This window comes from Rhinolophus hipposideros (genome assembly GCF_964194185.1).
Source record: "Rhinolophus hipposideros genome assembly, chromosome: X".
Lineage (NCBI taxonomy): Eukaryota > Metazoa > Chordata > Mammalia > Chiroptera > Rhinolophidae > Rhinolophus > Rhinolophus hipposideros.
This window is the reverse complement of record NC_138046.1, coordinates 88641950-88666688: the sequence shown is the minus strand read 5'-3', so window position 1 is coordinate 88666688 and position 24739 is coordinate 88641950. Positions and strand designations below refer to the sequence as shown.

Sequence of the window (24739 nt, the reverse complement as noted above, 5' to 3'; positions counted from 1 at the left end):
AGCATCTCATTATGTTAATTTGTGTGACTTTTTAAAAATTTTTTTATTTACCAGGCAGCATAGTCAGGGGATTTTTATTGGTCATTCATTTGCCTTCTGTGACTTTCCGTCTCTTGTTCATTGCTGATTTATTTATCTTAGCTTATGGATTTTTAAAGTTTTTGAAACATTAAGGCTAATAATGCTTTATTTATTTTCATGAATTTTTTTGCTACTTTGTAATTTAAAATTAGTTTTTAGTTTCATTTATAAGTGGTAAAAGGTGTCAAATAGTTCTCCAAGTCTTAAAAAAAAAAAGGCTCTTCTGTGCTTTGTCTCTCCCAGATTCCAGCTTTCTAGAGGGAAGCACTCTTCATCTTTTTAGCAGATTTTATTGTTTGTAATTTTTGCTTTTGGACATTATCTATTGCCTTTCCACTATAGAAGGCAAAGATTTAGCTTTTCCATATACCCCCACTTACATACACATTTGCCTGTGAATATCATTGTTTTGATCAGATCCACTGTCCGTGTTTATTACTGTGACTGTTTATAGTGCAGTCATGTGCTATTGATGCCGTGATTACCATTCCTGCACAACTTTTTCTTTCCCCTGCAATTAACAATTTTCTGGTTTAGTCATTTCTTTGGTTTACTATATACATATCAATAATTCAACTCAATTCTTCCCAGTTGTTTAAATCTCCTTTCTGTATATTCAAACATATTAGGTAAAAATCAGAGTGACAATTATTTTAAACATTTATATAATGTTTACTATATGCCCAGCACTGTTATATACACACATCATATACTAACTTATCTTCATAACAACCTTGAGAAGTAGGTGCCATTGTTATTCCCATTTTATAGAGGGGAAAACTGGGACATAAAGCAAAACTATTTGGCCCAAGTTCACACAGCTAGTAATAGGCGGGGCTGGTCAGAACTCTGGGCATCAATGACTTTTCTCTGAAGAAGTCTCTCCTGAAGCTTCTTGACTTGCTGAAGCCTGGTCTGGTTGCTCTCTGAGCTTCACACACAGCTACTGTCTCGCTGTCTTCCCTTCGCCATCCCCCAGGAAATCCTTTTCACCTGCCTTGTGTCAGATACCCTTTCCTGGGGATCCTATGTCTTCCTTCCTGTTTTCTGGATTCTATGTTTTCCTCTTTCTTGGTTTACCCCCACATTTGTGGGCACACATCCTCTAGTCTATTCTTGAGAATAGATGCATAACAGGTGGATTTTATGAAAACTTACATGTCAGAAAATGTCATGCAAATATATATATATATATTTTAGATTTTTTTATTGGGGAAGAGGAACAGGACTTTATTGGGGGAACAGTATGTACTTCCAGGTCTTTTTTATCCGAGTCAAGTTGTTGTCCTTTCAATCTTAGTTGTGGAGGGCGCAGCTCAGCTCCAGGTCCAGTTGCCTTTGCTAGTTTCAGGGGGCGCAGCCCACCATCCCTTGCGGGACTTGAGGAATTGAACTGGCAACCTTGTGGTTGAGAACCCACTGGCCCATGTGGGAATCGAACCGGCAGCCTTCGGAGTTAGGAGCATGGAACTCTAACTGTCTGAGCCACCAGGCCGGCCCCCAAAATATGTTTTTTAATATATATATAATTGTAGAAATATATTTATAGAAATAAAAAGTAATAAATGTCATGAAATTGCATTTATTTGTTCCTGACACTAAATTTATCTTTTTGGCTAGATACAGAATTCTAGGTTGGAAATCATTTTTGTGCAGAATTTTAAAAGCCTGATGTCAATCTAGTCCTTTTCTACTCACACATACGTTTTTCTCTGCTTTTCAAAAAACTCATTTAGTTGTTGAGCCTCCTTTTAAAAAAATTCTTTGTTCTATTGAGTTCTATTTCTTTCTCCTTTTTCTCTCCTTTCTAGCGGTTTTTTTTGAAAACTTTATCTTCCAGATCTTTTTTTGTGTCTCTCATTAATGCTGTTATATATTTTTATTTTAAATAGCTCTTTTTATTTGCAGAATATACCCTTTTAATAGCATGCTATTTTTGTTTGAGGGATACAACATCTTATCACCTTAAGGATATTAGTAATTGTTTTTTAATTTAATTTTTAAATAATAATATAGACACATGGTTCAAAAATAAAAATATATAAAATTTAAAAATACGAAAAGCTACATAACCAAAATTCTCTAACCCATCTTTCTTTTATCTGCTTACCTGTCTCTAATACATATAACCAGGTTAGTTAGTTTTCTATGCATAATTAGGGTTTCTTCATGAAAATAAAAGCAGCTGAGAAGACATTCTTATTTTCTCTCTTTTTTTTTTAAATCAATTTTATTGGGAAATGTTGGGGGACAGTGTGTTTTCTCCAGGGCACATCAGCTCCAAGTAGTTGTCCTTCAGTGTAGTTGTGGAGGGCGCAGCTCAGCTCCAAGTCCAGTCACCGTGTTCAATCTTAGTTGCAGGGGGCGCAGCCGACCATCCCATGTGGGAATTGAACAGGAATCCTTGTTGAGGGCTCGAGCTCTAACCAACTGAGCATCCGGCCGCCCCTCTGGCAGCTCAGCAGCATCTTGTCTTCAATCTAATTGAGGAGGGGGCAACTCACTGGCCCATGTGGGAATCGTACTGACAACCCTGCTGTTCGACCAACTGAGACACCCAGCCGCCCTCTTCTTTTCTCATTTTTTTAAAAAAAAATTATTGGGGTGACAATTGTTAGTGAAATTACATAGATTTCAGGTGCACAATTCTGTATTACATCATCTATAAATCCCATTGTGTGTTCACCACCCAGAGTCAGTTCTCCTTCCATCACCATATATTTGATCCCCTTTACCCTCATCACCCACCCCCCACCCCCTTACCCTCTGGTAACCCCTAAATTATTATCTGTGTCTATGAGTTTTTGTTTCTCATTTGTTTGTCTTGTTCTTTTGTTGTTTTTGGTTTATATACCACATATCAGTGAAATCATAGGGTTCTCTGCTTTTTCTGTCTGACTTACTTTGCTTAGCATTATACTCTAAAAATCCATCCATGTTGTCACAAATGTTCCTATATCATCTTTTCTTATCACCGAATAGTATTCCATTGTGTATATGTACCACAACTTCTTTATCCATTCATCTATCGAAGGACATTTTGGTTGTTTCCATGTCTTGGCCACCGTAAACAAAGCTGCAATGAACATTGGAGCACACGTGTCTTTATGTATAAATGTTTTCAGAGTTTTTGGGTAGATACCCAGGAGAGGGATTGCTGGGTCATATGGTACTTCTATTTGTAATTTTTTTGAGGAACCTCCACACTGCCATAACAGCTGCAGCAGTCTGCATACCCACCAACAGTGTATGAGGGTTCCTTTTTCTCCACAGCCTCTCCAACACTTGTTACTATTTGTCTTGTTGATGATAGCCATTCTGACTGGGGTGAGGTGATATCTCATTGTGGTTTTTATGTGCATTTCTCTGATGATTGGTGATGTTGAGCATTTTTTCATATGTCTATTTGCCATTTTTATGTCCTCTTTGGAGAAATCTCTCATCAGGTCCTCTGCCATTTTTCAATTGGGTTGTTTGTTTTTTTGTTGTTGAGTTTCATGGGTTCCTTGTATATTTTGGATATTAGCCCCTTCTCAGAGGCACTGTTTGCAAAAATCTTCTCCCATTCAGTTGGTTGCCTCTTTATTTTCTCGATGGTTTCTTTTGCTGTGCAGAAGCTTTTAAGTTTCATATTGTCCCATTCATTTATTTTAGCTTTTACTTCCATTGCCTTTGGAGTCAAATTCATAAAATGCTCTTTGAACCCAAGGTCCATAAGTTTAGTACCTATGTTTTCTTCTATGCAGTTTATTGTGTCAGGTCTTATGCTTAAGTCTTTGATCCATTTTGAATTAATTTTGGTACATGGTGACAGATAGCAGTCCAGTTTCATTCTCTTGCACGTGGCTATCCAATTCTGCCAGCACCATTTATTGAAGAGGCTGTCTTTCGTCCATTGTATGTTTTTAGCTTCTTTGTCAAAAATTATCTGTCCATATTTATGTGGTTTTATTTCGGGGTTCTCAATTCTATTCCATTAGTCTATGTGTCTGTTTTTCTGCCAGTACCATGCTGTTTTGATTATTGTAGCCCTGTAGTACAAGCTAAAGTCAGGCAGTGTGATGCCTCCAGCATTGTTCTTTTTTCTAAAGATTGCTTTGGCTATTCGGGGTCTTTTGTGGTTGCAAACAAATCTGATGATTTTTTGTTCTATTTCTTTAAAAAATGCCGTTGGGATTTTGATGGGGATCGCATTAAATCTGTATATTGCCATGAACATTTTTGTTCATTTCTTCTCATGTGCATACCCCTCTCTTAAGCATATACATAGGGATGGAGTTAATGGATCGTAGGTTAAGCCTATCTTTTTAAAAGCGTTTTTTATTGTGAAATATAACTTACAGGCAGGCATTTACAGCTCAGTGACTTTTCACTGTGTAGGTCTAGAATGTGTCCATAGTCAGCATTTCAGAATCTCCATACTCCCAAAGATAGTTACTATCCTTTTATGATAATCACTTCCATTAAGAAGAAAATTACAAGCTACAGAGTGGGAAAAGAGATAGACAACAGAGGACTTAGACAGAATATATCGAGAACAACAAAACAGTAAGATAAAGCAGACTACACTATAGCCAGAGGACGTGTAACAAAAGAAGATATTCAAATGACTAACAAAAACCTGAGACGGTGCCCAATCTCAATAATTTTCAGGAAAATGCAGAATGTAAACCACAATGTAACACTACTACACTCCCACCAGAATGACTAAAATTACGAAGACTGACAATGACAAATGGTAGGGAGGATCAGGAGCCATATCAGCAGCTCCTAGGCTTGTATCAGCACATACCATAGCTGCTGATATATTAGCTCTCAGCAGTTCATATGTTGCTGGTGGGAATGTAAATTGGCACACTCTCTTTGGAAAACATTTTAATCCTCATCAAAGCATATGTAGACCATATGAGGAAACAATTCTCTTAGGAAAATACCAACAGAAGTCCTTGGCTGTTGTACCAGGACACGTGCACAAATACTCACTATAGGATTACTTATAACAGTCAGACACTAGACGTAACTTAAATGTCCATCAATAGTAGAATAGATGAATAAATTGAACATAATATTGAATGAAAGAAGCCAGACAAAAGAAATTTGTATTATTTCAATTTATATAATATTTTAAGACAGGCAGAACAAAACTGTATTGTACAAGAGTGTTGGTTTCCATCAGAGGCAGGATAGTGGTTTCCTTGATTGAGGGGACAAAGGAAAGAGGCATGAGGAAAGCTGATGGGGAGAGAGGTGGTGACGTTCTGTTTCCAAACAGGGGTGGGAATTAGGTAGGTATTTGCCCTAAATAGTTAAGCCAAATATTTATGTTTCATGTATTTTTGCATGAATGTTAAATTCCATAATAAAAATGTTTTGAAAAGGAAAAATATATGTACCCTCCAATTTTGACTGCAGTCTCCCATATACCCTTTCCCAGGGTGGCCATAAACACACACACTTACGCATGCACACACACACCCACACACCGACACTCACAGTCCTATAGCCATTTTTAAACTTCCAACACTTGGTTTTCTGATTTTGCATTAAATCTTGGTGATCACTCAGTGTTAGTAGGTGTAATGAGTTACCTTATTCTTTTAAAAGAATGAATCTTATTCTAGTATTTGGATATGTCAAAATATAACCAGTCTTGTTCGTAGACATTTAAGATATTTCTAATCTTTAGCCATTACAAGCAATGCTGCAATGAAAATCTTTATTCATATTTTAGTTAGCACAAGGAGTATGTTCAAAGAGAAATTTCTGCAAATGGAATTCTCAGGACAAACTATATGCATTTTCATTTTTGATAGGTACAGCAAAATGGACTTCCTTGTCGGTTGTATCAATTGTATAAGAGTGACTGTTTTTACCGTACCTAAGGCAGTGTCTTGTCATATTTGTTTTTCTTTTTGTCCTATCTGATAGGTTAAAATATGGTATCTTCATACAGATTTAATTTGCATTTCTCTTATGGCTGAGGTTGAATATATGTGATTGTGTTTAAAGAGCCCCTTGTATTATTTTTCCTGAGTTGTTTTTAAATTTCCTTTGCCCATTTTTCTATTAGGTTGTTGCTATTTATATACTAAGGGCCATAGCTCTTTATCTTTTATATTAGTGTCAAATATTTTCCTGCCACCTCTCATTTATCTTTTAAATGAAAAATTTGGCTTTTCTCCATGCATTTCACATAATTGTGTTTGTCAGTCTTTTATGTCCTCCAAGATTTGTGTCATAACTAGAAAGGCTTTCCCCATTGCTCAGCTATATTTGAAAAAAAAAGAATCTCCTGTATTTTCTTTTTAGTACTTTCCTCTTTTTGGTTTTTACTTTTAGCTCTGCTACTGTCTGGATTTTTGGTTGTTGTTGTAAAGCCTTAGTTAGGGATCTTCATTTTCTTCAACATGCCTACACATCTGTCCTAACACCATTTATTGAATAACCTCTATTTTCCCCACTAACATGCAATAGTACATTAGCATATATGTGCATTCCAATGTATAATTCTGGGTGTGTTTATAGACCTAATTCTTGTCCATTGATCTAATTGTCATATTCTTTATGATTCTAATTCCTCTGTATTTATAACTTATTCTAATAGATGGTAAGGCTAAGTCTCTGGTTACCCTTCTTTTTCAAAAGTTTGCTGTTTTCTTGATTGTTTTATTTTCTGTATACAACTTACCATCCGCTTACCAAATTTAAAAATAATCCTCTTGCTGTTGTCAATGTGCTTGCATTAAATTTCTGTTTTGAGGTGAAGTCATTTGTCTATGATATTTCAGATTCCTACTAAAGAATAGGGTGTGCCTGCATTTTTCAAGTAATCTTTGCATTTTCCATTAGTGTGTTAATGTTTTCTTCAAATATATTTTTGACATCAGTTTTTGTTTCTATTCTTTAAATGAAAAAATTTGCAAATATATATTAGTGTATAACATTACTAATTGGAGCTATAATTATAATTGTACTCATGCAAGAGGTAGTAGAGGGAGAGTGACTGAAAGGAAAAGCAAAAAATCTTATTCTTTCATTCTTGTTTAGGAGAAGGAGATATAGGTATATACAGAGGGTGCCAAAAAAATGTATACACATTTTAAGAAAGGAAAACACTGTATTAATATATACTGATAACAAAAGATGAATACAAGTCACGTTTGACTTCTGCAATTACAAGAGGTGCTCAAAGTGGTTACCATCAGTGTAATTTTAATACAGGCCTGTATTTCAGTATGTTTGGGTCAGTTTTTTAGGAACACAAATTATATGTATATTGAATTTCCTCTCTTCCATGTTTCTGTAATTTTTGCTCTTATATTTTAAAGTCTTTGTTCATTTCCACTTCTCTTTGTTTACTACTCATAATCATCTCTCTGTCCCCTGCTATTTTGGCAGGAACTGTTAAAGACCTTTATTTCTGTATTGTCTGTTCACTTTTATCGAGGTCTGCCAACACATTAAATTTTTTTTTAATTTATTGGGGTGACAATTGTTAGTAAAATTACATAGATTTCAGGTGTACAATTCTGTATTACATCATCTATAAATCCCATTGTGTGTTCACTACCCAGAGTCAGTTCTCCTTCCATCACCATATATTTGATCCCCCTTACCCTCATCTTCCACCCCCCACCCCCTTGCCCTCTGGTAACCACTAAACTATTGTCTTAAAGATAGCTCAAGCAAGTATATTTTCAAAGCTGGTTACTTCAAATCAGAATTCAAATGTGGTCCACACATTGCAGATTGCTTTTATGTCTCTGTCAAGAACTGGGAAGGGTCTGATATTTTATCTTCCTTGCAAGCTAACAGGTGAACCTGCCAGTGTCCTAGATGCTGGCAGAACATAGACTCCTGGGCTAGAAAAAGGGCTTTAGGGCTGAGCCAGTGGCTCAGGTAGTTGGAGCACCATGCTCCTAACGCCCAGGTCGCTGGTTCGATTCCCACATGGGCCAGTGAGCTGCGCCCTCTACAGCTAAGATTGTGAACAACGGCTCTCCCTGTAGCTGGGCTGCTGTGGGCTGCTGTGGGCTGATGTGAGCGGCCAGAGGTTGGCGTGAGTGGCCAGCAGCCAGTTTGAGCGGCCGGCCGCCAGTGAGAGCTGCGGTGAGCTGCTGTGAGTGGCTGACCAATGACTGGTGACCCACTGCCTCAACCGGGGGGAGTGCAAGGCTCCTAACACCACCATGGGCCAGGGAGCTGTGTCCTACACAACTAGACTGAGAAACAACAGCTTGCACCGGAGTGTGTGGGGGGAGGTGGAGGAAAGGGGGAAAAAAGAAAAAGGCGGTAGTAGCGAGAGTCTTAGCATTTGTTCCAGTTCCCTGAATCCCAGTTCCTACAGGGTGATGTAAAGAGGGCCAGGTGATGCCTGCACACTCAGTGTGTTGCTTAGATTACTTGGCTTTTATCATGAGCACTAAGAAAACTTGTCTTTTGCACTGGAGGGAAGCACAATACATTCTAAGGCTGTTTGCTATGCAGACATCCTTGAAAAGATAGCCTGGAACAAAGGGCAGTCAGTGTCCATGCTTACAAGATGTGTGGAAACATAAGAGACCCGTGGAGAATTGTCTCCCGACAATATGCACCCGTCATTTCTGCAATGTCTTGCCTTTTGTAAAATTTCCCAGGAGTACATAACTCTGTCAGCTACTCTGATTAATCTGACTGACAGAGATGAGGGCCAAATCTGTTCAATTTGTCTCATGCAACACTTAATTAAGATTATTATCAACAGGCCTCCAGGCAGCAAAATGAGATCAATCTGCAATATTTTGCTCAACCATGACCTCTAGGGCTCCAGACTCAATCAGTTAAACAAATCCCATAAGCCATCAAGGTTTACCTTACAAAGACAGGTGCATTTCTCCTTCAATTTCTATATTGCACTTGGCGTGCGACACTAATCCAGGTACAGCAGGATATATTAGAAATTGCACAGATTCAGCTTTGGCACAAGAGGTCAATTTTATCATCCATAACAACTCTGGACAGTAAGCTGAGCCTGACCCAGAATGCCTTCCACGACCAAGATAGTATGTTGATAACCTCAGGTAAAGTCAGGGACAAATGTTGTACTACTTTTTCTAATTGGATGCTTCCTATCATAGGAAAAACTGCCCTCAGGGTGCCTGTAAATACCAAGTCATTTACCCTTGTAGGAAGCTCCTTCCAGCAACCAAGTCGTGCGGGGGACCCTGCTCACTGCGCCATTTGTTGTGCAGGGTCTCAGCTCCCACTCCCCGCCCAAGAACGCAGGACACGGTAAGGCCAAAAAGGAACACCCACGGAGCCATAAGTAGGGGAGTCAAACCAATATATTCTCGCTGGCGGCTGGGCTGGAGACACAGGAAGCAGGATCTACATAATCTGCCTAACAGCAGTCCGCGCTTGCCAGCCACCATCTTCTTGCTAGCCCCCATTCCACTCCATTCTGCTAGCGTAGCCACAGCCGTTATATTAGTGGCCAATGGCTTACGGGTTACAGCTGACGGCCAACTAGCCACAGCTGATGGCCATCTGATCACAGTTGATGGCCATTTACTACCCGAGCCAGCACTTTTCTATTGTGAGGCCGAGAGCCTGGAAACTGTTTTTTGGGGCTTTGTCCCCACAGTAGCCTCCTTTTGCAGAGGTCCTCAGAGTCATTTAAGGGTTACCTGAACCACTGGTCACCACCTTAAATACTTGCAGTGTCGTGCAGGGTCTCACTGGACGCTGGATTCACACGACGTGTGATCTGCTGTCCACTTTTCTGCCAACCGACTGACTCCCCATTTGCTTGCTGCAATCCGCCTCTTGCTAGCTCAGCCACCATCTTCTTGCCAGCCCCCATTTTCTGCTAGCAGCAGTTATACTAGTGGCCAATGGCTCACTGGTTACAGCTGACGGCCAACTACACAGCTCATGGCCAGCCAATCACAGTTGATGGCCATTTCCTACCTGAGCCAGCACCTTTCCACGTGAGGCCGAGAGCCTGCAAACTGCACTCCTGGCTCTGTCGCCACATGCAGTTAACTTATCACCACCCCTAAGGTACAGATCACAATGTTTTAGGGTGGGAGGCCAGTTAATGCTTTTCTTCTGCACAAGAAGTACAATCCCAGCGTACCCCACACCCAGAAAAAAAGTATTGTTTACAATTGGTGGGGCGCTCTGAGTAGGAACTCCAGCATTCAGGGGACGTAGTTGAGAGTGCCTCCAATGTGGCCTGTCTGCCTGCTGCTAGTCTCTAACAGTTAAAGACAAAACCCAAGAAAGAAAATTGCTTTTATTCAGGCTTTTATTTGCAATCAGGAGAGCAACCCAGATGTGAACATTGGAGTATCTCAGCAGGGTGGTTTTGCCTTTTACTTTCACAGAGAGGAATAGATAAGTTCTTGTGGGGGGGGGGGAGATTTATAGTTGGGAGTGTTTCTGCATTCAGGGGACATCTCAGTCAGCTGAAAAGGAAACGTTTGTCTCTGCGTCTAGCTAGTTTCAGGAGGACAAACATCTAATCTCAGTTAATCCTTTGTGAGACAGTGGGGAGTTAGAGGGTCTGTGTCTGGCCTTTCAGCAGCTTCAACAAGAGGAGAAAGGTCTGTGTTTGCCCTTGTCACAGGGAAACACTGGAAGTCTTATGGGGGTCATGAGAAAGAGGAGAGAGCAAATCTTATCTAAGACATTTGCAGGTGTTGACAGGTGTTTTATGGATGAGACACAGGACCTGGGGCCCTCCCTGCTGTTTCTGATAGACTTCTCAGCAAGCTTAAGGGGAATGGTGATCACATCAAGGTTGCAGGCAGGTATTGGCAGACCTGACAGGTAAGTTTAAGGCCCTTGCAGCAGTTTGAGGGAGATGCACCAGGGCATTTTCCTTTGTGAGGAAGGCTCCAGGAGTGGTTCTGAAAGTCGAAGATCGTTAATCACTCTCCTTTTCCTGTACCTCCTGGGATCTAAGCTATTTCCTTTCCAGTTTCTGTGGTGTTGCTTACCCTTTACTGACACAAGATCATTGCAGTTCATTCTAGTAGTTATAAATTCACTCCCCACCCCCAATCATCTCCTACTAGTTCCCAGACTCTTCATCTCAATGAGTCAGGTGTAAGAGGGTCAAGGACATTTTTATAGATTTATAGAGATCTGTTATGTTCTGCACTTTTGGCCCAGGTGGGTCATTGTAGGGAGACATAGTAAGCAGTGTACTGAACGAACCAAGTGGTAATTGTCCTTATGATCTCGGACACTGTCAATCCAAGCAGAGAATCCAGGTGATTGAACCAGAATTAAAGTTAAATCTGTTTGACTTCCTCCCTTTTGGCTGGGCTGCCACGCAGAAGGTTAGCAACCAGGCTAGCCTGGGGCTGCTATTACATGGAAGGAAGAGGCGTCAACCCCAGAATGTTCAAGACAGGATCCCAAATTGTCAAAATATGTCCATACAACCCCTAACACCTTTTGTTCTGATCGTTCCCCAGGGAGTGGCTGAGAAAAGATGATTCTTTCCTAGGGACAGCCATATTCATTGACTAAACTGCCTTACTAGTAAGACTGTATGGAGCCGAAGGAGATGAGGGAGGTAGAGTGTGGCATCCTTTCCGGTCTGTTTTTGAGGAGACCATTCCAATGCTCAACAATAGCAGGTGCCCGTGGATGGTAGGGTGTGTCAAAGTCCATCGAATACCATGAGTAATGGCCTATTGTCACATGGCTTTTGCGATAAAAGGTGTACCATTTTCAGGCTTCAAATAGTCCAGAAAGATGAAAACCTGATACAGGTGAATTCTAAGAGTCACAATTGTCTGGTTGGAGTGAGCTGAGCAGACTGAAACAGCAACACTTTAATATGGAAAAAAAAAAGTCAGCCATGGTGTAACGACAGAGAAAGCTCTGAGGGGGACTTGAGGTGTGATGCAATCATTTGGCCAGCAGCCAGCTGGCCACACTTCATGTGATGTGCCCTTCCTCATCAACACCGGTCACCTTTTGGAAGGAGTCACAAGTTTGACATGCACTGGTAGCTTCTGGATCAAAAAGGTAGTCTTGTCATGTGTGCCCAGTCTGTGAAGATGGATGCATTGCCATATCCAATGTGATGACGCATCCACGGAGCCATGGCAGTCATCTGGGCAGTGAGGGCTCCCTCTGCAGCTTGATTCCAGTCAGTATCGTCAGAGATTGGACCCTCACCGTCAGCATCGACAGATTGGACATGGCCGTTGACGCAGACCATTCAATGAGTAGCTACAGTTTGTTTCCACAGTCCGTGATACCAAAGAGGGCTGTCCAACCTCTCAGTCTACAGCCTTCCAAGTGGGGGACTGAACAGCTGGACATTGGCAATCGCTTAAGAATAAATAAATATCAAAGGGAATATTGGCCAGAGTTAGGAGAATGGTCTTGAGTTCTATCTGTTGAGTGAATTGGATACATCCATTCTGTTCTGCTGAGGTGGAACAGTCACACAGCCCAGTGGAAACCATTAGATTCCAGCTTAGCCAAACCATTTGTGGCTCAGGTCCAGGAATTGAGGGAGCCTCTGTGAATCAAGGGCTCCGTTTAGCCCAGCAGCCTTGCTAAATAATTTTTCTCCCCAAGAGATAGCTGTCCCATTTTCATGTAAAGCCAAGATGCTGCTGGGACCAGGCCAGCTGTGGTCTTGAATATACTCTTTGTTTTTGACAAGTGAGGCTTATTGGGCCCTTCCCACCTTGTTAGTCATTGAATCTGAATTGACCTGCCCCAGAATGGTACCTTAGGCTAGTGAGGTGCAAGGCTGTTATGGGTCAGGTGTTCCATTTTGACGGGGGCCCAGTAGCCAGCTATTGCTGCTTTTTATAAGGGTATAGCTGATAGCTGTGTAAGGAAGATGACAAGGCCAAAACCCCAAGGGGCTTTTCTGAGTGGAGACTGCCTCTCTTTGCTAGGACCCCAATAGGCAAAATAATCAGTTACACAGACTGGTAGCTCAACAGGGTCGTTGAGGCTTTTGGTACCCTGAAGGTGGGGAGCCAAGAATGTGCCACAGCTTGCCCGAGAGCATCCTACACTGTCTGTTGGTTTGGGCTTCACTCGAAGGACATTGGTTTGCAGTTTAGCCAATATAAGGATCAAGTACAATGTCCGGGTGATGCTCACACTGTCCCTTATAGCCAGAGAGGTCAGTATAATGCTGGGCTTCCTTTTTGGTGTGGCTTCAAAGAGGTCGAAGTTTTTTTCTTGACTGCAAAAAGGATAGAATGTTGTGAGTCCATTCAGATATCCCAGGCACTTTACTTGGTGAGCAGGCCCCTAATCACCAGCCACCTCTGATGGCAAAGTCGTGATAATACAGCAGGTAGAACCATTGAGACTGCAGGTTCTGAGCGGCTGATGAGGAGGACTTCATCTATATAGTGAAAAGTTTGGAAAGCAGAGGGGACAGGCTGTTACCCTTAAGCCTGACCCACTCACCCTTGCGAGAGCACTGTGAACATGTATCAAAGGTCTTGCCACGTGAATGCAGATTGGGGTCTGTCCTTGGTGTCAAGAACTCTGAAGGGTCTGAGATTTTAGCCTACTTTTACGCTAACAAGTGAGCTTGCCACAGTTCCAAGTATGTTGGCAGAAGTCATGAGACTCCTAAGTCAGTGATGACTTTATTACAGAAAAAGCAGTAGCCACTTAGCTTGGTTGCATGTTAGGGGAAAAAATTAAACATAAATTCTCCTGACAACCCAGGAAGTCCTCTCCATAAAGGTAGACTAGAAAGAAAACCATTTTATTATTGAATAAGCATTAAACCAGACTGTAGTGTGCATCACAAGCAATTAGCTAACGAGATTGCAAAGATGGAAAGAAATCTCACCCTTCTATGTAGCTGAGCAGACACAGCCCATCACATACATGTTCTCAGGATAAATGGTAACTTGTCCTCATGTGGGAGGACTTCACAGCACCGTTTTCCCTGCATTCTTTCATGGTTCATCCTGAGTTCACCTGGTAATTGGAGTGGCCATCTGTACTACTTCATTGCCTTTATCCAAAGGCAAAATCAAAGATCTCCTTCTATCTGTGACAACCAGGTGGTTACGGCTTAGAGCCAGGGGCCTAGACTAAGCTCCCAGGGTGACAGGTAGATAGGGGCTCTGTCTTCCTTGATGTTTGTTTGTATTTCAGAGAGATGGCTCCCAGGCCCTTAGGAAAAACATTCTGGGTTGTAATGCTGACAAAAGTATTTTTTTAGCTTTTCAAAAACATTTACATATATATCAAAAGGGCAGAGGACCGATTTACAAATACAAGTTTTCTCAAGGAAATGCTCTAAGAAAAGGGAAGATGGAAAGAGGTCTATTTTCCTTTGGCTACAGGGAAAATTCCCACCCCCCCTTTAAACCTTATTGGCTGTGGTTTCCCTAAGCCCCAGTTCCCACAGGGGAGGCTCAGATCATCCATGACAGCTGCCTGCTCTTGCTGTTAGTTGCATTATGGGAAATGAACACTGAGCCTGGGGAACCTGCTGCTTAGTAACAGCCTGGAAGCCAGCCTCAAAGTTGCTTGCTGCCAGCACAAACCTGAGAAATGCCAGGGAAAGGGTATTCAAGGCCTTGTTTTTTGGTCATACCCAGCAACATGTGTAGGAGCAAAAGAGACCCATGGAAGCATCTTCCAACTCCACTGGATTAGAAAAGAAAATCCAGGCAGTGTGCCACCCAGCATCCCAAGTGCCATCGGTGTATGCAGTGTATTCATATACAGTTACGATGTCTGGAACAGCCAGGGCCATGGGAGTGACAGCGGAATTCCGTTGGCAGCAATCCCCAGGGAGCCTGCAGTTTCTGCTAGTCTGTTTCACTGGCCATACGGGGCTGTTCTACTGACATGTTACATATCTTACCGTGTTTCCCCGAAACTAAGCCCTAGCTGGGCAATCAACTCTAACGTGTCTTTTGGAGCAAAAATTAATATAAGACCCGGTCTTATTTTACTATAATAAAAGACTGGGTCTGTAATATAATAATAATGTAATATAAATAACAAATATAATATAAATAGTAAATATATATAATATAATATAATGTAAGAGTGGGTTTTATATAATGTAATGTAATGTAATGTAAGACCGGGTCTTATATTAATTGTTGCTCCAAAAGATGCAGTAGAGCTGATGGTCTGGCTAGGTCTTATTTTCGGGGAAACATGGTATTATGCCTGCTGCCTTTTAATCTTAATCAAGGTTGTGACTTCCCTTTGTCCTCCAGGGATTCTCTTTTGTTCCCGTTGGACCACCTGGGAGAGGACAGGGAGATGGGTTGGGGGTGATTTGCATGTCCCACTATCATGTCTCTACATATGTCAGTCCAAGAAGAGGAGAACCACTTTTGGATTTTATGAGAATTCATACAACAAGGATGTAAAACACCATACCAGTGACACGTTCAGCTGTGGAAGCTACAATGACCGGACATTGGATTGGCCCAAAAGGCCGCCCCCCCACTCACCCACAAGGTCATTTTAGCTTCCTTTCCTCACTAATCTATGCCGAAACCCCACCAGTTGAATTTGGGTGTTCCCTCACCATCTCGATATCAGATAGGATGGTCCCTCGAGTGCCTGTATCCAACAAAGCCTTAAAAGTCTGAGTTGCTCCCTTCCCTGAAGTTCTCCAGCATACTCAGAGGAGGTGTGTATGGCCTTTTAGTCCCTCTTGGGATCAGGGAGCCCTCTGTCCCACCCCTAATCATTTCTTCAAAGCAGCTGATTTCAGGGTAGAAGGGGAGGGAGGTATGAGACACGGCGGGCCAGGGTGGCTCCATGCCAGCAGACAAGTCTTTCCATTGATTCTTGGTTTTGAACAATGCAGCCAGCTACTCAGGCTGATGAACGTCACGTGTTCTCAGTATGCCCAGAGCTCTGTATCAGGCGGCAGAGTCCTCATGACGGATGCCATCTATTTCACCTTGAAGTGTGCCCCAATTCTGCAGCCACAGCCACATTGCTCCCCAGTCGTGCCCATTGGCTAAATAACACAGGCTGTACAGCGCATAGCAACTTTTTCTCTTTAGGATGTCTGCTTTAATCTGGGGCATTTGCTGCCCATTTTCATGATAGTATAGGGGAGGAAAAAGTTTTCCTGGACCATCTTAGAATCCCTGGCTGGGTCCCAAAATAAGCTGACAAAAAGGTTAACAGGAGAAAAGCATACAAATTTAATATTAAGTTTTGTGTGACAAAGGAGCCTTCATAAGGAAATGAAGATCTGAAGAAACAGACCTGAGTAGTTTTATGCTAGGTTTGATGAAGAGTGGACAGTCGTGGAGGAATATAATAGGTCAGAGTGTGAGGTAAGTGTAGTTCACTGGGGGGCACTTAGCAAGGATTTAGGATTCTTCTCATAGTCCCCTTTTCTTTGGAGGTAAGGAAGCTCCTTTCCTCCAGTAATAGGGACGGCACTTCTCACATGAGGGTCTTAAAAGGGGAGAAGGGCGGGAGGAAGATCAGAGTGACCTTCCTGCTTCTGCTGTTTTCTCAAACTCCTTTAGCTTAAAATATTCAATGTGACAAGGTGCCATATTTTGGGGTAGCGTGTCCTGAACTCCATCTATAATAGCATATCTTAAGTTTTTGCTTAGTTTTAAGGTAAAGGCTAGGGAAATTTCTCAGGGCAGTGGGCTGACTTCAAAAATTTATCTAGAATTTTTGGGGTCAGTGTCTCATTTCCCAGTAGGTCTTCTTCACCAGCATTATAGCTCCAATATGGGGCAGTTAGAGCCCAGATGAGAGTCAATGCCTCATCTGTGGTTTCTCACAGGAGTTTGCTCAGGTGAATCTCACTGAGAAGGCTAAATCATAGCAGGCAGGTTCTACTGCAGAAAACCTCTGTGACCTTTTGCTGTTGTTTCTGAATGGATATAAGGTTGGAGTGGTAGACTGTAGGAAGGGCCAAGCCATAAGACAGTCCAGCTGTTGCCATTCTTCCTTAACAAGCTATACATGACCTCCAGCTCGTCATTCAACCAACCAGCCAAACTTCTAACCGTTTGCCTGGTTTCTGCCCATACCAGTCATGAATTTCTCTCTTTTCTCCCTGAGTATAGATGCTCATCTCTGTAACTATCGTCTCAAAAGGGTTGGGAACCACCCCTGCCGCCCACCATATCTTAGTGCTAGTTGTTACAGTGGGGTGGACTTGAGGCTGATCACCAGACTGGTAAGGAAATCCCCCACGTGGATGAGAGTTAGGACCAATGAGGACGCTCTTGAGACAGCTGTCTTTAAGCCTGCTTCCTGGTACTTGGCGTACAATAACTTACCCAGTTCCTTCCCGTTGACAGGCAGTAAAGTGGAGGACCATTGATTACAGTTAACTACGTGATTTGGTTAACATATTCACTACTGAGTCCCATGGACTTCCCTTAAATCCCTTTAATTGGCCCATGTGTTAGTTTTCTATCATTGCTGTAACAAATTGCCACAAACTTAGTGGCTTACAACAGAAATTTATTATCTTATGGTTCTGTATTTCAGATGTCTAAAATAGCTCTCACTAGACTAAAACCAAGATGCTGATAGGGCTGCTTTTCTTTTTGAAGGTTCTAGGGAAGAATCCACTTCTTTGCCCTTTGCAGCTTCTACAGGTCACCTATATTCTTTGGCTCATGGACCCTCTTCTTCCATCATTAAATCCAGAAGCAGCAGATTGGTTCTTCTCACAATGTATCACTCTAACTTCTTCTACCTCACTCTTAAACTTTTTGAGGACCCTTGGGATTACATTGGCCCCCCACCTGGATAATCCAGTGTACTTTAGGCTCAGTCAAAGAGCAACCTTAATTCCATCTGCAACCTTAATTCATGTAATATAACATAATCACAAATTCCAGGGTTTAGGATGTGGACATCTTTGGCGGGGGAGGGGACATTATTCTGCCTTTCAGAGGTCTACGGGGCCCTCATTCTTCCTTTTCCAGAAAAACACATCTGTGTGCAGCTCATCCTAATCACCGAAACTTCCAAGAACTGGGAACAGTCTGAGATTTTACCCTACTTGCAAGCTAACATGTTAGCCTGCCACAGTTTCATAGATGCTGGCAGAAGACATGAGACTCCTGGAAATAGTGGTAGCCAGAGTGTGAACATTTGTGCCACGTCTCTAAGCTTCATTTTTTAAGGGTGATATAAAAAGGGTCGGATTATACCTACACATGCAGTGGGTCCCATTATAGGAGAGGAGCCCAAGTTTGTGGGCCACGAATCTTTCATAATAGGTAGTAAACCTGCCTGATATTTACCTGGAGGGAGAAATTATCTTGAATTAATTTCTAGTATAGCCTGCCCTTTGCTCTGGATTCTATCTTTTAAGGCTGTTTGCTATATAAACATCCTTGAAAAGATAGTTTGGAAAAGTCAGTGAGTCAGTGAGTCAGCTGTCAGTGAGTCTCCTTGCAAGATGTGTAGTAATGTGACAGACCCGTGGAGAATTGTCTCCCAATAGTCTGTCAGTCCATTTTCATCTGTAAGAGAGCCAACAGATTTTCTTTTCTCTTGTTCTTCCTTTTACTATTTATTTGTTGAAGAAACTGACCCATTTGCCCTGAATTATGTCCCACATTTATGTCCCACATTTTGGAGTTTGCTAATTGTATTCTTGTGGTGTTACTTAAAAGTTACTACATTTCCATTTGAATGTGAACTGATAAATGTAGAGGCTTGATCAATTCAGATTCATTTTCTTTTTTGGCAAGAATACTTCATAGTGGTGTTGAATGCTTGCCAGTTCATCCCTCCAGGAGGCACATAATGCCTGGTTATCACTCAATATGTTCAGGGGTTGTCAACCTGATCCATAGATTATAAAATCCCTTCAGTCTTTCACATCATGGTTTTGGAAGCCATTGGTGATTCTTGCTTTTATTAGCATTTATTAGCTGAAATACTTCTGCAAATAATACATTTCCATAATCAACTATTTGTTTATCCTGAAATGCAGTACTTAGAGGAAGGATAATCATTTTGGTATAAAACTCAAGTAGTTTTACATATCTTTCCTGATATGTAAAATACCTCAAGGTGATCTGTTACTAAAAGAATTCATGCTATTTCCATGACCAGACTCTGCCATACTTCCTTAGATTTTTTTTCTCATAATCACCTCCCAGAGGTATTACATAGTCTTTTCTCTTTCTTTTTTTCTTTAAAGTTGATTGGGCTGACAATTGTTAGTAAAGTTACATAGGTTTCAGGTGTACAATTCTGTATTACATCATCTATAAATCCCATTGTGTGTTCACCACCCAGAGTCAGTTCTCTTTCCATCACCGAATGGATAAAGAAGTTGTGGTATATATACACAATGGAATATTATTCGGCGGTAAGAAAAGATGAAATAGGACCAGTTGTGACAACATGGATAGATCTTGAGATTATAATGCTAAGCGAAATAAGTCTTCTCTCTTTTTTACAGACTTATTTGCTCATTCCTTAATTACCACGTATTTTCCTATTCCTACACCATTCTCTTTGTCTTTTCTGGAGAATGTTTTCCCCACTTATCTCCATCACACTTATTTTTTCCCAAGATTCAATTTACACTGTACCAACCCATGGAACCTAAACCTACACTTCCAGTAGAATTGTCTGTTTTCTATTTGGGGCCTACAGTGCACCCTTGATGTATTTCTAACACACGCTTTTGTTTTTTTGTGTTTCTTTGAAACTGAGCTATATTTGAAATACATTGAATTGCCCAGATCTTAAGTGAATAGTTGGATGAGTTTTGACAAATATGTAATTATCACTCAAATTAAAATAAAAATATAGTACATGTCCATGTCTATCACCCTTGAAAATACACTCTTGATCAGTCAATATCCTCCCCCTGAGGCAACCATTTTTACGATTTTTAATCCCTCTAGATTAGCCCTGCCTTGTTCTTCATTGTTATATAAATAGAATCATACATCTGTGTTTGGCTTTTTGTAAAGTAACAAAATATTTTTGAGAGTTATCCAGGTCATTGTGTCTATCGGTAGCTGTACAAACCAACATAAGGATTAGACATTCACACCCCTCACAAGCTGACATCTGCCCCCAGTCCACTACCCCTCTGACACCGTACATAGCTGTTACAAGTCCATTGACTATTCCCTATGCTGTACTTTACATCCTGTTATTGTATATACTGGGGATGCCAGAAAAATGTATATAAGTGGACACTTTGGTTAACATTGCTCAAGTAGTTTGCTGTAATCAGAAGTGTCTGGATGCTGATGGTAACCACTTTGAGCACCTCTTGTAATTGCAGAAGCCAAACGTGACTTGTATTCATCTTTTGTTATTGGTATATATGGAGTATTAGAATTTTAATACAGTTTTCCTTTCTTAAAATGTGTATACATTTTTGGCACCCTCTGTATATGTTTAATTATAGTTGACATTCAGCATTTTATATTAGTTTCAGGTGTACAGCATAGTGGTTAGGCATTTATATAATCTATGAAGTGATACCCCGATAAGTCCAGTACCCATCTGACCCCCTACATAGTCTTCACAACATTATTGACTATATTCCCCACACTGTGTTTCACATCCCAATGACTATTTTATAACTACCAATTTGTACTTCCTAATCTCTTCACCTTCTTACCTATCCTTCAAGCCCCCTCCCATCTAGCAACCATCAGATTTTTCTTCTCTATCTATGAGTCTATTACTGTTTTGTTTGCTTGTTTATTCTGTTCTTTAGATTCCACATATAAGTTAAATCATATGCTATTTGTCTTTCTCAATCTGACTTATTTCACTTAAGTAGCTGTTTCTTTTTATTGCTGAACATTCCACTGTATTATGTACCACAATTTATTTATGCATTCACCTGCTGATGAACATTTGGAATGTTTCTAGTCTTTGGTTATCATGAATAAAGCCTGCTATAATTATTGTACAAGTTTTCTGAGGCTATATGTTTCCTTCCTTCCCTCCCTTTCTCTCTCTCTCTCTCCCTCCTTTCCTTCCTCCCTCTCTCCTCTTCCTTCTTCTTTCTTTCTTTCTTTCTTTCTTTCTTTCTTTCTTTCTTTCTTTCTTTCTTTCTTTCTTTCTTTCTTTCTTTCTTTCCCTCCCTCCCTCCCTCCCTCCCTCCCTCCCTCCCTCCCTCCCTGCCCCTTTCTCTCTCTCTCTCTCTCTCTCTCTCTCTGTCCTTCCTACTTCTCTCCTTTTTTCCTTCCTTCCTTCCTTCCTACTACCAAGGAATGGAATTGGTACATTATAGGGTGAGGTTATGTTGAACTTTATTAGAAAGTTCCAAACAGATTTCCAAAGTGATGGTTCAGTTTTACATTCCTACTAGCAATTTTTTGAGGTATTTTTTTTTAATTTTAGCTTTTCTAGTGTATTGCATCTTTTTTTGTGTGTTCAAGTATTATGTCTATTTTAAAAGTTTGGGTTATGTGTCTTTTTCTTATTACTTTATAGGAGTTCTTTCTACATTCTGAATATGCGTGTTTTGTATATGTATTGTAGATATTTTTTCCCAGCCTGTGGCTTGACTTTTCATTTTCTTTCCTTTTTTTAAAAAAAAATATTTTATTTGGGAAGGGGAACGGGTCTTTATTGGGGGAACAGTGTATACTTCCAGGATTTTTTCCAAGTCAAGTACCTTTCAATCTTAGTTGTGGAGGGCGCAGCTCAGATCCAGGTCCAGTTGCCGTTGTTAGCTGCAGGGGGGCACAGCCCACCATCCCTTGGGCCCAGAGTCGAACCGACAACCATGTGGTTGAGAGAACAGGCTCCAACCAACTGAGCCATCCGGGAGCTCAGCGGCAGCTCAACTGAAGGTGCAGTGTTCAATCTTAGTTGCAGGGGACGGAGCCCACCATCCTTTGCGAGACTTGAGTTGAACAAGCAACCTTGTTGTTGAGAGCCCACTGGCCCATGTGGGAATCGAATTGGCAGCCTTCAGAGTTAGGAGCATGGAGCTCTAACCACCTGAGCCACTGGGCCGGCCCAACTTTTCGTTTTCTTAATGGCATCTTTTGGTGAGCAGAAGTTTTGATTTTGATAAAGTCCTATTTATCAAACTTTTCTTTTATAGTTGGTGCTTTTTGTACCATGTCAAGAAATCCTTGCTTACCCAACGTTGCAAAGATGTTCTCTTATGTTTTCTTCTAGGGCATTTTTAGTTTCAGTTTTTATGTTTAGGTCTATAATCCAGCTCGAATTAATTTTTTTGTTGACTTTTTGTATTGTTTCTTTTCTATTTCATTAATATTTGGTCTTTGCTAATTTTTTTTCTTTTATTTTCTTTGGGTTTACGTGGTGTTTCATTTTCTAGCTTCTAGAGGTTAAATATTAGGTCATTTAAAGGTATAAATTTCCTTCTAAATTTGTCTATCTGTTTTGCATAAATTTCGATATGTTGTTATAGCAAGCAGCCTTCTAAGGTGGCTCTCAGTGATCCCTACTTCTTGATATTCATACCCTTGTGTAATCCACTGTCGTCTGTGTGTGGGCTGGACCTGGTGACTTGGTTCTAATAAATAGTGACGCGATGTCACTTACAAGATTAGGTTATAAAAGACTGGCACTTTCCGGTTCTTGTTGCTTGCTCTGATGAAGCCAACTGCCACGCTGTGAATTGCCCTATGTTGAGGTCTACATGGCAAGGAACTGAAGGCAGCCTCTGGCCAACAGCCAGTGAGGAACTGAGTTACTTAATGCAACAGCTCACAAGAAGCTGAATCTTGTCAATAAGCACTGAAATTAAGAAGTGCTTATATTGAATAATATAATACTGAATAATACTGAATTTATTTATTTTAATTTATAATACTCAATAATACTGAAGTTAAGAAGTGGCTTTGAAGCACTGTCGGGAAAATGTGGTCTAGAAGTAAAGCAAAAGATGTGCTGTACAGCCTTTTGTTAGGACCTCAGAAAGATCAGAGGATTAGAGTATTCAGCCACACAGAACTCGTTGAAGGGTACCTCATAGATCTTCTCAGGAAAAAAGAGGGCTTCTAGGAAGCTAGAGTGTTCTCCCTTATTCCTCTCAACAGGAGTCCAAGGTAGAGAATGGCTTATCTCAAAGAGATCTGTGGGTGCAGCTTTTGTCTAGTGGAGTGAATCCAATGAGAGCCATAGATGACCCATAAAATTTTAGAGCAAACTAAATTAGCAGAAACGCTACCACCTTAGACTGAAAGGAATAGAGATTATACAAAATGAAAAGAAGACCTTGGGCCCCCAAATTTTACTGGCAGGAAGGAGGCTGAGAAACCTGTTCTGCCACCTTTCATGAAAAAAGATGACTTAGAAGGTGGGACCGAGAAACCAGAAGGTGCAGCCAAAAGCCTTGAATTATTCTGAGGCCTTGAGACCTAATCATGGAACTCCTAACTTTGCCCAGCTAGATAACACATTTCCTGCAGTGGTTTAGAAGTATCATTCAACTGTATTTTGACCTCCATTTCTTCTGTTGAGCTTATTAGTGGTCATTTAACTCACTTTCTCTGTATATGTGATATGTCATTTTGGTTTCTTTTTCCTGGCTAGTTTCAAAAACCTTTTCTTCTTTGATTTTCAGTCGTTTGCCCACCGTGTGCCTAGGTATGGTTTTCTGTGGATTTATTCTGCTTGGGGTTTGCCAGATTTCTTGAATTTATACATTTATGTCGGGTACCAAATTGGGGACGTTCCTGCCCTGTATTTATTTATGTATTTCGGAGTGTGGGACGGAGTTTATTCAAAGTCCATCCAGACTGGCCACTGCTTTCTACGTCATGAACAGAAGAATGTCTGTGGCAAAGGCCATTGTTGCAAAATGGTTTTAATTCTGTTCTCTGCATTACAAGTCATTACAAGCCATGGGGTGGGCAATGGAATGTGCCTTGCTCATTACAATACTGAGCTTGTAATTACTCGTATGAAAATATACATCTGTGTCACCATAGAAAACGGCGTTTGCTGCCCCTCATGTCTTACAACAAGTAAAAAAATATATATAAATAGTTACACCCTTGGCCCACCCAACATCGAATCTCAGGGATCCAAGCTGAGGGAGGGGCTGGCCATCATGGGGTCTGTGCACAGGGGAGCCCCTTGGAGCAGGGAGTGTAGGGCAGTGTGAGGAAAAGGAGGCAGTTAAGACTTGGGGGCCATTGTCCCACCGTCTGGGTTCCCAGCAGTAGAGACAAAAGAACAGAAACAAAACTTTGGTCCAAAATTTGCAGGAAAAATAAACCCTGAAAGCTTAAGAGCGCTTGTCCTCCGAAACAGAGGGCAGGTTAGGTGTAAGGCATCTGGAGGACTCAGATGGAGGCCTGGAGGTTCTAAAAGGACCTGGGCTCCCCAGCACTTCCCTGTACCGTGGCATGTGCCCTGGAAACCAGGTTCTGCCCTGCGACTTACAAGGAATAAGTTAAAAAGTACAGTATACAGTCATACAAAGAAGAAATTTAGATTACACTCATACCATTTTTGTCTTGCTATATAAACAGTTACTTAAAACTATTTCTCTTGCATATAAAGGAAGAAAGATTAGGATATTTGGTCAACTGGAGACGTTGCTAGGCATAGGTGTGTGCACTGCATCAAAGCACAACAGAGCATGACGAGCTCCAAGCCGAAGCGCCGGGGTGGGGAGGATCGCACGCTTGATTAGATGAGGGTTGGGGTGTGGGCAGCCCCTGCACGGTGG

General features: G+C 41.1%; 1 protein-coding gene across 1 annotated transcript in view; it reads left to right on the top strand.

Annotated features, from left to right (window-relative positions):
• Positions 1-24739, top strand: part of ZNF81 (zinc finger protein 81) — a 51055-nt gene that overhangs the window by 5548 nt on the left and 20768 nt on the right. The gene's annotated exons all lie outside the window — the stretch shown is intronic.